The sequence below is a fragment of the Phyllostomus hastatus genome, unplaced genomic scaffold (genome assembly GCF_019186645.2).
Source record: "Phyllostomus hastatus isolate PE091 unplaced genomic scaffold, TTU_PhHast_1.1 phas_contig_41, whole genome shotgun sequence".
Taxonomy (NCBI): domain Eukaryota; kingdom Metazoa; phylum Chordata; class Mammalia; order Chiroptera; family Phyllostomidae; genus Phyllostomus; species Phyllostomus hastatus.
In genome coordinates, this window is record NW_025333876.1 from 3,440,610 (window position 1) to 3,452,987 (window position 12,378).

A 12,378-nucleotide genomic window follows, 5' to 3' on the forward strand; every position below is an offset into this window, starting at 1 on the left:
GTTGTCCTCAGTTCCCTTAAACATTCTTCATTTTTTCAGTCTTTTTTCTTTTTCTTGCTCTTTCTGGGAGTTTATTTCTATCTTCTTCTCCAGCTTGCTGATTTGATGATCTGCTTCATCTAGCCTGCTTTTAATTTCTTCTACTATGTTCTTCATTTCAGATATTGTATTCTTTATTTCCTTCTGGTTCTTATTGATAGTTTCTAAGTCTTTTTTCATGCTGGTGTAGTTCTCAATAAATTCCTTGTAGCTCCCTTGGAGTTCTTTGTAGTTCTCACTGAGCTCTTTCAGTATCCCTATAAGCATTATTTTGAACTCAATTGTCTGAGAGTTTGTTTGCCTCTATTTCATTTAGTGCTCTTTCTGGGGATTCCTCCTTTCCTTTGATTGTTTTTTTCCTTTGTTTTGCCATTTTAGGGGAGACTCTTCTTGTTTGTTTCTGCTTCTTAGATTGATCTTCTGTGATTCCCTGTCTTTGTATTGTGAACTTCTATGGTAGGAGACCTGTGAGATTCAGTAGTATAGTCTCCTTGACCTTCTGATCATGATGCTCTTGGGATGCCCTTTATGCCATTTATGTGGACTCTGTGGTTGTAATTGGGTTTTGGGTGTTGGATCATTCTTTGGTGAGTCCGTCCTTCCATCTGACTGACTGAGAGTCACTCCACGTACCACATCTTGGATGCTGTTGTACAGGTGCTGCCAGAACAAAGCTAAACAGCCCAGGAAACAAATCCACACCCACAAAAATAACCCCCACCCACAATCACACTATCAACAGCCAATGATCCAATATTAATAAAGGTATAAAGAGATTAAGACTATCATAAAAAAGGAAAAATGAATATAAGATGACTAACTGAAAGGAAAATGATTTTCAGAGGGATGGGCAATAATAGGAGTAGGGAATAGAGACAAAGAAAAGAGGGAAAGAAAGTAAAATTTACATCATAAATTAAAAAGGGGAGGTAAGAAGGCAGAATGGAGTAAGAGAAGGGAAGCATATAGTATTAGGGTTAAACTGGAATTTTAAAATATATAGTGAGAGAGAGAAAAATATGGGTACCAAATTGGAGAAAAAGATCTACCACAGCACTATCAACAACAAATGAACAAAAATTAATATAGGTGGGATGGGAATAAGAGGGCAAAAAAGAAAGAAAGGAAAGCTTATGGGATGGAAGGGAAGAAAACTGATTTTGAGAGGATAGAGGGAGAAGGACTACTAAGAGTGAGGAATGAATACCAGGCTAAGACTGGGAAAAAATAAAATTTAAAACAAACAGAAAAGAAAGGTTAGGAAGAAGGCAAAATGGAGTAGTAGAGGAGAACAGTAAAATTTGAGATTTGAAATACCAAAATAGTGAAGATCTAGAGATAAATTTGAAGAAATACAACCACCACCATATCCAAAACTAATGAGCAAAGATTGATAAATGTATAGAGAGAACTCGGTATTTTAAGAAAGGGAAAATGAATGTGAGGTGACTAATAACAAGAAAAATGGTTTTGAGAGGCTAGAAGGGGAGGAGAAATAGTGAGAGTACAAAAAGGAAACAAATCATAGCAAGAGAAAATAAAGTTTAAAATGAAAATGAGAAGAGGAAAGAAGAAGGTAAAATGAAATAAGAGAAGGGAGGAGCAAAATATGAGATTGAAATAAACTATAATATAAAAACTAGTGACTCAATAGGCAAAAATTTGAAGGACAAGAAACAAATGTTAAAAAGCTATAGAGGAGAGAAAATAATGCAAATCACGAAGAAGACTGCAGTGGAATTCATCTTGGTAGAACCTAGTGTTCCCTGCTGTCTTCTCTTTCTGGATCTGCCCCTGGTAATATCAGGAGGTATCCCAGTCTGCCCCTAGGCAGCCTGTTTGAGGCTACCAGTGATCCACAGTTTGTGGCTGTCTCCTTCAGTTGTTAATCCAGTCACTGTGTAATCAGCAGTCTGGCTTAACCACAGGGTGGGGCAGAATAATACTTGAGGGTGGAGCTATTTCTTCCCCTCAGGCTTATGACACTTGGAGGGGAGTACACTGCCTGAGCAAGATGGCTCCTGCAGTATGGGGAATGACTCAGCACCCAGATTCTGGCAGTTGTTTCCTCAGTTCTCTCCCTAAAGCCACCAGCCCCAGTCTCTCCTCAAGCATCTCTAGTTCACTCTGCCCTCCCTCTGTGAGAACCCCAGGTAAGTAACTGCAAGTGAAACTGTACACTGGCCCTTTAAGACGCTCTCTGTGTATAAAGCCATCTCTTCCTGACAGACAGAAACTCTGCTGCTTTTCACATCTGGATGTTATCTAGGTTCCTTTCCACCTCTGGCATTATAGGCTGGGGATCCCACTTGGAGTTTAGACCCCATGCTTCTCAGGAGGAGCCCCCCAGCCACTGAAATTTCCCTCTGGCACTTCAGCTGCTGCCCATGAGAACCCAGCCAGTCCTCTTGTTACAGAACAGAACAAGGGGGGCCTGAGACAATATACTATTATTGAAAGAAGGCCCCGGGTCCGTTTTGTCCGCCGCCCTAGGAAAGACGTCTCTCAATGCCAGAGATTTGTGAAAAGGAAAGGAAATGTTTATTTAATGCTATACAAACTTCAAGTAGTGACCTAATGTCTTTATCAAAATCCCAAAGTCCCCTTAAAACACCCACAAACAGACACAGTCCTTCCTTCCTTCCCCCTTTGCCCAGTCCAGAGTACCGTATCTCAGGAAAGGAAATAGAAGTCCACGGCTCAGGCAGTCCTCTGGTTATTCCCAGTTAGTACTCCGTCTTGACTGGGAGACCTCCCTGGGTTCCTGGCACCCTCTGCTGAGTCACCAGGATCTCTGCTAAAACCAGGTGGTGGTTCCCCTTCTAAAGCTGTGGGGGTCCCCACTCTGGCACAGGCACGTGGTCCTCTCTCCCAGGGCCATGGGAGTCTTCACTCTGCCAAAGCCGCATGGTTCTCCCTCTCTGGGATGCGGGAGTCTCCACTCTGCTAAAGCTGTGTGGCTCTCTCTCTCCTAAAGCAGCACGGTTCTCCCTCAATGGCTGAGGTCCTCCCTATTCTACTAAAGCCGCATGGTTCTCTCTCTCTGGGATGCGGGAGTCTCCACTCTGCTAAAGACGCATAGTTCTCCCTCCTCAAGCAGCACGGTTCTCTTTCCTAAAGCAGCATGGTTCTCTCCTCTCAGGGCTGCACATGGTTCTCTCTCCTAATGGCCGCCAAGTCTGGGTTTTAAATCCCCGCGGCCAGTCTTCCTCTGCAGCCTCATTTCCGACTCCTCCCACACTTGGCTTCACATGCCAGAACTCGTATCCTTCCAGCTTTACTGGGCTGCCATCTTGAATCTGGGCAGGTGTGGCCCCATGTCCTGGAGCCAATCTTCTCCGAGCTCCCACGCAGGCGCTGTAGCTTGGGGGATCTGCCCCAGTCAAGTGTTGGTGGGGAAGTTACTTCCATTCCCCTGGCTCAGAGGTGATCACAGCTATTTAACATATCCATACAACCAGCCAAAGGCTATAGATATGTTAAATGACCACGCCAGAGGGTAGCTGCAAGGCTGTTGCTATGCAAAACAGCTCTCAATGGCCCTGCTCCATTTGTCCCTTCCCCCAACCCACACCCTGGGTTGGGGGGATGGAGACATCTTAAAATCTCCTGGACACCTTAAGTTCTGGACCCCATTTCAAATGCCCATTTGGGGTCCCCCCTCTTGGCTGCACCCTGTAACACTCTTGCTTTTCTTCTGTACCCTGTACCAGTCATGTTGTGGTGAAGTGGTTTCTTCTCTCTGTCAAGGTTATAAGGCTTCTCTCCAGTTATTGTTCATTTGGTTATTCCAGATGATTTCTCTACAATTTAGTTGTACTTCCTGATTGGTCCTGGGAGGACGTTAGTGTAGCTTCCACTTTTTCCTTCACCATCTTCTAAAGCATCCTAATCCATTTTTTGTATAGGACTACCTAACTTAACATCATTCTCCTTGTTTAACATTGTGCAAGGCTTCCCATTTCCCACAGAGCAGAGACCAAACTCCTTCCTTATCATGACATTTGTATCATTTATTATTCTTAATTATGAGCAAAAGAAACTTACTCTGGTGACTTTGTGCAGATGCCTAAGCAATGGACAAGAGCTGGGAGTTCTGACAGCAGGAACAGGGAGGGAGGGCCCCCCCGCCCCAATGGCCCCTAGTAGCCCTAGGCACAGCCTTTGCTACTGGCTACAGCTGCTCCTCACAGGGGCTGTCCCACATCTCAAGCCACCATTATCTCATCTCCCCATCATCTCAGTCTGTATCAGGTGCTAGAGATTCAAAGTTGCAAGTGAGAGCATTCACTTGACCAAGCCCAGCTCACTTCCCTAGAAGAAGGGAAGATGGGAGTTCCCTCCTTTTTGCTTCTTTACCAGAATGGAGAATACCTACCTCCCCCAAGACAGCATTGAAAATTATCCAAATTGGGAAGTAGGTTTGTATTCTGGTAGCCAAAATCAATGACAGGCATCCCTTCAACAGTGGTACCCCAAAATTTTTGTCTACAGACCAGGAAGGATATGCATGCATGCACACATACACTCCTTTAACTAAAAAAGATTTCAGGAAACACTACTCATCCATGGAAATGGGATAAAATGATTTTTTTCTAGTCTCATTTTAAAAACTGCAGGTCGTGAATCACTCAATTGATTTCCTTTTGGAAGTCTCCCTCTGCAGTAGTCTCTGTGCAGCATGTTCCCAGCACTTCCAGTGAGTGGTTTTAGTGCATGAAATGCTTATTTATAGACATTTTTATACTAGGCAGTTTCTTTTTCAATTCTGGCCTTTATATCAATGTTTGCAAAGTAGGTCCTTGAAGAATGGCACTTATTATCTTGACAATAAAGCAGGCAAAAAAAAAAAAAAGAAGAAAATATGAAACTGTTGTGTAATGAAAAACAACTTTGTAATTTCCAAATAGAATACCCAATTGTATCACTAGAAAGTACCTAATATAGTAGTTCAATGTGTTTGCTTATATAGCTTTCCAGGAAAATTTAAATCAATAATAGTTACGAGAAAGCAACAGGTATTTTTTTTTAACAGGTACATTTCTTCCAACAACAATGAACTGAGAACCTGCCCTGGGGGTGCTGAAGGACACACAGGTGAGCTGGGCTGGGATCGTAGTCTCAAGTAGATGAAAGTCTAGTAGAGAAGAAAAGATAGGAGGTAGAAAATAGTTGAACCAGGTACAAGTTGACAAAGGATCCTGAGAAAGGAATACGGAAGTGCACAATAATTCAGAGCATGTGGTTGGTGCCTGGTTATTGATGAGCAGGTTTTGTGGAATGAGGAAGACCTCAGAGAGTGAAAAGGGATTTTCCCATCACCTGGGGTCCACCCTGGTGCAGCTGGTGAGGCCATGGGCATGGGCACAGGCTTGCAGGCCACAGGGCACTGCTGCAGCAAGGATTCTGGTCTCAATTCCTCTGTCCCTAGCACTGTGCCACCTTCGGCACAAAATAGGTACCCCATACATATGTGGTGAATGAACTACCCTAGCTTTGACAGTGGTGCGCCTGAGGGCTGTGGTGAGAGCTCACCCACCAACACACTGGCAGAAGGGCCCCTCACAGCCCTCCATGGGGCATGAAAGGGTGTCGGAGATCTGAGGGCAGCGGTGCCAAGCCCAGCAGCCAGAATGGGCTCAGGTTCACAAACGTGGCTTGTGGCAGTGCTTTACCACTCCCCAGTCCACAGTCATAAGTTTTGTCTGTGGTTCCTTATTGAGTGCTTGTTATGTAAAGGTCTGGCTGCCCTAAAAAGCATCCAGGCTCGTGAACAAGTCAAGAATGGAGGCTGGGGCATTCATAGAAATAACTATGACCAGTCGGCCAGAATGGATAAATGAGAGAGTGAGGCATAGGCAGAGAAAGTGGAGGCCAGTGGCCTCTGGCCACAGCCAAATAGGAAACTGGGCTTTGGTAGCAGTGAACGAGGTATGTTATGGTCTATATGTTATAGATCTCTAGTGTCTTCTAACCCTGCTTCTTCCTAGGCAAAATTCACCTTGTGCTGTTAATTAGTAACTAGTATATACTGAAGTACTTTTGTGTACTCTTGAGACTCTGTGAACCCCAGAATCTGCTCTCTAGGAATAATCACCATGGAAATAATGTTGAAAAGGAATAGCATTATGTCATCTGCTCTTTCAAAATGAAACTATTTCTGTGTTCTGGCAGATGGCCCATAGTAACTATTCTAGTCTGATTATAGGCAGTTGAAGATGAAGTTCTGCCTGAAGGATGCTTTCACCAGTCTCTTACTACACAAGGAGTCAGACTTTGGAGAAAAGGCTTATATTTATTCTGTGTTGGTGAGCTGTGCAAATTCTAGAATGGAGAGAAGGATGAGAACATAGCTGACAGGTAGTTTGGACTAGAAGCAGCTCCGGAGCTGAGGTTGCCTACAGAGTGAAGATCAAGGTGAAAGTGGAGGGTGTTCAAGGCTCCTGCAAAGACTCTCTGTCCAGGGTGCTGATGGGAACAAGCAACAGCCAACAACTCATTCTCACAGCTGTGGACATCACCCCTCCATGGCCCAGCTGACCATGTCGCAATGAGTCTGTGCCTATTTTTTTTAATACAGTACAGTAATATTATCATTTATTTAATGCCCACCCTTGATGTGTATCACATACATCTAGTCCTCACAACCACTCTACAAGCTGCTGTTTTCAGCTGTATTAAAATGCAGAGAGGACCCAGGATGTGATCAGGCAGTAACTACATAGCCAGGGCTGACTGAACCAGGATTCAGAGCAGAAGATGCCACACTCCCTTCACTTATTCCAGGGGACCTGCTTTATATTTATGGTGGTCACATAACATTCGGAGGGACCTCACAATGGGCAGAAACTTCTCTCTCCAAGCAGGGACTCAGGGGACTGTATCTTCTAGGTGCATGCTTCTGACAGAACCCACTGGATAATTCAGAAACATCTCAGGAAACTGGAAAAACCTTAAAATTTGCTCTATGTGTATCAAAATAGATGACACCTTTCTCAAATTGTGACTTGGTTTTCATTAAACAAGCTAAGCATTCCTTCTTAGAATGCCCTTCCTGTTGAGCTCAGGACAGGAGTGTCTTCTTGAGTCACCTGTTCAGGCCACCAGTGGTTCTTGTGTCTGCTCCTCCTGAAGGAGCCAGAAACACTAGTGTGTTCTTCCTGTGGACTTAGCTTAAGAGGCACCATCATTTCAATAAGAACAGCCAGTTCATCAAGTCTCCAGGCATACAGCCCAGTGATCACCTCAGGTCTCTTAAGTTTTAAATTTACACTGAAAAGTCACTTTGTGGACCTTTTTAATGCAGGTGTACCTTTAAATTTTCATTAAAATGACCTAAATCTTCATACTCTGTTTCAGCTTTTAAAAAATGTTCTAGAAGAGAACAGTAGATTAAAAATGTTGACTTTTTAAATTGAATTTATTGGGGTGACATTGGTTCACAAAACCATACAGGTTTTAAGTGTACAAATCAATAAAACTTTATCTGCATACTGCATCATGCACCCATTGCTCCAAGCAAAACCCCTTTTCATCCCTGTTTTCCATCCCTTTGCCCCATTTCACATACCCCCTCCCCCCGCTATCTGGCCATCACCACACTATTGTCTCTCTGTGTATTATGATTACATGGTTTTTGGTGAATCCCTTCACCTCCTTTCATCCAGCACCCCTTCTCCCTCTCCTCTGACAGCTGTCAGTCTGTTCCAGGTATCCATGCCTCTGTTTCTATTTTGTTCATCAATTTATTTTGGTCATTAGTGTTGACTTTTATTATAGTGATGAAAGTTGTAACAAGACACTGCAGTCCTCCGCCCACCTTCCTTGTCCCCAGACCCGCTCCTCAGAGGCAGTATATTTCAGATCATTCTGCCATTCCTTTCGTTTTCTAGCTGCCACATTCTAATAACGTGCTCTGCTCCTGTTTGTTTTTGGAGCATCATTACAGCAGTGGGGAGCTCACTTCTCTCAGCACATGCTCCCACATTTCCCTTTCCCAGACACCCAAAATGTTGGTAAATCAGCAGTGTCTAGTTACATTATTACATTGCATGTAATTTACTGATGATCCCATAGTGGACAATGATCATTCATTTCTTTTCAAATGCAACTTTTTCCCCAGTTTTCCCCCTAAGTCAGTGGTTGCCACATGGGGCATTGCCAGTTTCACTCTGATGTCCATCCCTTTGCCACTTGACTCACCCCATTTCCCTGCCTTGAGGGGCAGCCTGTAGGAGCTGCATCTGGGGAAGGGCTCTTTGATCTTAGACAAACAAGGAAGGAACTGCTTACCCTATCACTTGGAGAAGAGTTCCAGGAACCTGCAGAACACTCACTAAACAAATGTCCAAACACAACAGGGCTATCTGTTGCATTTTCTCACTGGCTCTGCCTTGTACCACTTTCTGTTCTTCTGCTTAGTCTGAGATGATGCGTCTCTAGGCCTGAGCACTCTTGTTTCCTTGGGAGTTTTCTTTTGATAGCTCTGTCCAGGATCCGCTATTTCATTAATTTATATGTCATTTGCAGAAGCATATTCTTTAGAGATTTGGAAAATATATATACTTGAAATATATGTGTATATATATATATATGTTTGAGTGTTTGAAATGAATTCATTCTGTAATCACACTTGATTTTATAGTTTGGCAAAATGTAGAATTCTAGATGAAATCATTATATTTTGGAGTTTACCATTGCTTTCCTGACTTCGAATATTTGTTACCACTGTTCAGAAATTTGTTGTAAGCAATTCCTTTCACTGTGATCTCTTTTATCTCTCTGGAGCTTCTCTTTATTCCTGGGGTGCTGCAATTACATGATGCTGTGGCAAGTTGTATTTTCTGGGCTGTTGGTGGTCCTTCTATTCTGGACACTTATGTTTGTCAGTGCTAAGAATTTTCTTGTTTTGTTTCTTTGGTAACTTCTCCTCTTGTTTTCTTTGCTCTTCCACCCCTGCATTTCTATTAGAATTTAGAATTCCTGTATTGATACACTGATTATTCTATCTTTGTTAATTTTTCTTTTTGAGGGGTTTCCAGTTTGGGATTCTGATGAGAGGTTTCTCAGATTTTTATCCTTAAAGCCTTCTTTGCTTTTTATATTTTGTCATATTTTTAATTTCTTTGAACTTTTATTTATTGTCTGACTGTTCTTTCTATAGCACCATATTCTTGCTTCATAGACACTCTTCTATTTGTGAGGGAATTAATTAGAATTTTTAAAGTGTTTTCTGTTCTTCAGCTGGTGAATGGGTAAACAAACTGTGGTGCAGAAATACAATGGAATGCTACTCATCAATAAAAAATAAATAAACTGTTAATACCTGCAATAATATGGGTGAATCCAGGATGCAATATACATTCTGTGTTAATATTAATAACTGACTTGATATTAATAAAATAATAATATCACAATGGTATTATCTAGTTTCATCCAGTGAAAGAATTTGAAAGACCATATTCATATGATTGTATTTATATACCATTTTGGAAAAGGCTAACCACAGGAATGGAGAGTAGATCAATATTTGCTGGTGGTCTGGAGGGGGGATTTGCTGGTGGTTGGAGGAAGAGCTAATTACAAAGGGCTGATGTGAGAATAGTTTTGGGGGTGGAACAACTGTTTTGTATATTGAGTGTGTTGGTGATTATTCTATGCATTTGTCAAAACTCATAGACCTCTACCCCCAACAGAATGAATTTTATTGTATGTAAAAGAAAATGTAGAACTTCTGGCCAAGATGGATGTGTAGGTAGATACACTTTGCCTCCTCACGCAACCAAAAGGACAACAACAAATTTAAAAACAAAAAATAAACAAAACTGCTAGAAAGTCAAACTGTATGGTAGTCCAACAATCAAGGAGTTAAAGAAGAAATATTCATTCAGACTGATAGGAAGGGCAGAGACAGGCAGCTGGAGTGGAGAGAACACATGGCAAGACAGCAGGTGGCAGTCCCACATTTGCATCTGGGTAAACTGGGAGGAACAACTGGGGAGCGAGACAGACCTCCCAACCCAGGGTTCCAGTGTGGGAAAAGAAAGCCTTAAAACCTCTGGCTGTAAAAACCTGTGGGGGTTGTAGTGGTGGGAGAAACTTCCAGCCTCACAGGAAAATTTGTTGGAGAGACCCACAGGGTCCTAGAATATACACAAACCCACCCACCTGGGAATCAGCACCAGAAGGGCCCAATTTGTGGGTAGTAGGGGAAGTGACTGACAGCCTGTGAGAGCTGAGTAAGGGGCATTGTTTCCTCTCAGACCCCTCCCCCACATACAGCACCACAAGACAATGATGTGGAATGCCTTGCCCTGGTGAATACCTGAGGCTCAGCCCCTTACAAGGTAACAGCTACACGGAGACAAAGAAATATGGCCCTAATGAAAGAACAAATCAAAGCTCCAAAAATAGAACTAAGCAATGAAGAGATAGCCAGTCTATCAGATGCAGAGTTCAAAACACTGGTAATCAGGATGCCCACAGAAATGGTTGACTATGGTAAAAAAAAAAAATAGAGGAAGATGTGAAAGCTATTCAAAGTGAAATAAAGAAAAATATACAGGGAGCCAACAGTGAAAGGAAGGAAACCAGGACTCAAGTCAATGATTTGGAGAGAAGGAAGAAATAAACATTCAACTGAACAGAATGAAGAAAAAAGAATTTTAAAAAATGAGGAGAGGCTTTAGGAACCTCCAGGACAACTTTTATGTTCCAACATCCAAATAATAGGGGTGCCAGAAGGAGAAGAGGAAGAGCAACAAATTGAAAACTTATTGGAACAAATAATGGAGAACTTCCCTAACCTGGCAAAGGAGATAGAATTCCAGGAAGTCCAGGAAGCTCAGAGAGTCCCAAAGAAGTTGGACCCAAGGAAGCACATACCAAGGCACATTATAATTTAATTAGCCAAGGTTAAAGATAAGGAGAGAATCATAAAAGCAGCAAGAGGAAAAGAGACAGTTACCTACAAAGGGGTTCCCACAAGACTGTTAGCTGATTTCTCAAAAGAGACCTTGCAGGGAAGAAGGGGCTGGAAAGAAGTATTCCAAGTCATGAAAGGCAAAGACCTACATCCAAGATTACTCTATCCAGCAAAGCTTTCATTTAGAATGGAAGGGCAGATAAAGTGCTTCTCAGATAAGCTCAAGTTAAAGGAGTTCATCATCACCAAACCCTTATTATATGAAATATTAGAGGAACTTATCTAAGAAAAAGAAGATGATCAAAACTATGAACAGTAAAATGTTAACAAACTCACAAGTATAAACAGCTGAACCTAAAAAACAAAAACATATGAAGAAAACAACTAGAACAGGAACAGAGTCACAGAAATGGAGATCACATGGAGGGTTATTAGCAAGGAGAAGGTGAGGGGAGAATGAGGGAAAAGGTACAGGGAATAAGAAGCATAATTGGTAAGTACAAAGTAGACAGGGGGAGCTTAAGAATAGTATAGGAAATTGAGAAGCCAATGAACTTTTATGTATGACCCATGGACAAGAACTAAGGAGGGAGATGCTGGTGGGAGGGTGAGTGCAGGGCAGAGGGGAATAAAGGAAAGAAAAAATGGAACAACTGTAATAATATAATCAATAAAATATACTTAAAAAGAAGAAACTGTAAGTTAAACAAGTTATGTCCCTTTTTTTAATTTTTTAATGCCTTGTCTTGTTTTCATTTGAAGGTCTGTTTACATTTTTGGTAATTCTTAGCTACTCATATTTAAAAGTGAGATAGGAATCTGGAGCTGTGAGGTATGTGTTGTATGCCTTTGCTATTTTGAGGTGTTGAGAGTATGAGCAATGAAAGCTATTAAACATTTATAAACGTGCACTCACATACACACACACTTATACACTCACATGAACATACTCACATTTGTACACTCACACATGCACACCCCCACATGTACATTTATACACTCATGTACGCACACTCATGCACTCACGTGCATGCTCGCATATGCACATGCACTTACATGCATGGACAGACACACACCCTCACACACTTAAACACACTCATGTGCACACACACATCTGCACTCATGTACACACACTCACATGCACACACTCTGTACACACACTCACATATGGAACGACAAGCAAAAAAGTGGTAAATCCCTGCTGACCATTTTCTTTCTAAAATACATTATCTTTTCCTGCTTTAGTGTCCTTGAGTTTTCGTATTTTTCCCCTTCCTTTTCTCCTCTAGCTTTCTAGCTTTTGGTGAGAGAATTTGCATAACTTTTCAGTATTATTTTATTCTTTTCACATCAATTAGAGGACATGTGGTAGAGGGCATGGGCTACCACTTTCCTCCCCTTTTACATGACAGATT

At 42.0% G+C, this 12,378-nt stretch overlaps 1 protein-coding gene across 3 annotated transcripts in view; it reads left to right on the plus strand.

Moving 5' to 3' along the window:
- MTUS2 (microtubule associated scaffold protein 2) overlaps nucleotides 1–12,378 on the plus strand; it is a 590,055-nt gene that overhangs the window by 161,424 nt on the left and 416,253 nt on the right. Inside the window, exon 3 of one of the 3 annotated variants that reach the window (XM_045844783.1) lies at nucleotides 5,075–5,136. The exons of the other annotated variants lie outside the window; for them this stretch is intronic. The gene's annotated coding sequence lies outside the window, so the exon portion shown is untranslated. The remainder of the gene's footprint in view (nucleotides 1–5,074; nucleotides 5,137–12,378) is intronic. 3 annotated transcript variants of the gene reach the window in all.